The 840-nt window shown below is 68.6% G+C and overlaps 1 protein-coding gene across 5 annotated transcripts in view; it reads left to right on the forward strand.

Annotated features, from left to right (window-relative positions):
* The first annotated feature begins 365 nt into the window (after positions 1 to 365).
* The window catches only part of EEF1AKMT1 (EEF1A lysine methyltransferase 1), a 22,490-nt gene continuing 22,015 nt past the window's right edge, over positions 366 to 840 (forward strand). For all 5 annotated transcript variants that reach the window (XM_029209838.1, XM_029209837.1, XM_029209836.1 and 2 more), the window contains exon 1: positions 366 to 433. The gene's annotated coding sequence lies outside the window, so the exon portion shown is untranslated. The remainder of the gene's footprint in view (positions 434 to 840) is intronic.

Genomic DNA, 840 nt, shown 5'->3' on the forward strand with positions numbered 1-840 from the left:
TCGATTAGACGGAGGAGACGGAGCAGACAGAGCCTTAATGTCTGTGAAACGTACAAGCGTATCGAGTGCAAAAGAGCAGGTCCCTTGGTATGCGTTTGACCTGAAGGGAACCTAGTTAAAACCTCAAGTACCTTTTATTGCCTCCATCTGAAGCACCTGCTGAGTCCGGCGCCTCCCACCAGCACGAGGCGGCCCAGCGACTGACGCGGGACCCAACCGCCTGCCGGAAGCGCCCGACTGGGCGGTGTACGCGTGCGCGTAGCCAGCCACCCCGCCCGCGCCCCGGTTTCTGCTGGTTACTGCGCATGCGCGGTGGGGCCCCGCCTACGCTTCCGGCCTGGCGGGACGGTGTGCGCACGCGCAGACGCAGTCGGCTGTCCGGGCCAGCGAGGGGAGGCGGCGGCGCACGGGAGGAGGCGAGTGGGTCGCGTTGGTGAGTAACCAGCGCAGCCTCCGTGCTCCTGTGTTCGGGTTTCTGCTCCTTCGGGTTTCCCGGCGCAGCCTGGGGGCTGCGGCTGTAGTCAGCGGGGCCGGGGTAGGTGGGAGCTGAGGAGGGTCAGCCCCGGCTGGCGGGGGCGGGGCGGAGGGGCTGCCGCCTTCCGTCCCCTCAGGGAGGCCGCAGGGGCTGAGGCGTCTCGGCCGGGCAGAGGGGGCGGGGCGGGCCGGGGGCTCGTGCGCGTCGAGCCGCGCTTCAGGCAGGTGAATTTCACCCCCGTGTCTTAGTTGTAAAATAACAGGGTAGAGTTTTCGAAGGCGGGAGAGCAGGCGCCGTACGGAGCGGGAGACCACGGGGACCGCCCGGGCTGTTCCGCCGGATCACTCGGGAGGCCCCCGCGCCCC

This window comes from Monodon monoceros, unplaced genomic scaffold (assembly GCF_005190385.1).
Source record: "Monodon monoceros isolate NGI ecotype Baffin Bay Population unplaced genomic scaffold, NGI_Narwhal_1 Super_Scaffold_8, whole genome shotgun sequence".
Taxonomy (NCBI): domain Eukaryota; kingdom Metazoa; phylum Chordata; class Mammalia; order Artiodactyla; family Monodontidae; genus Monodon; species Monodon monoceros.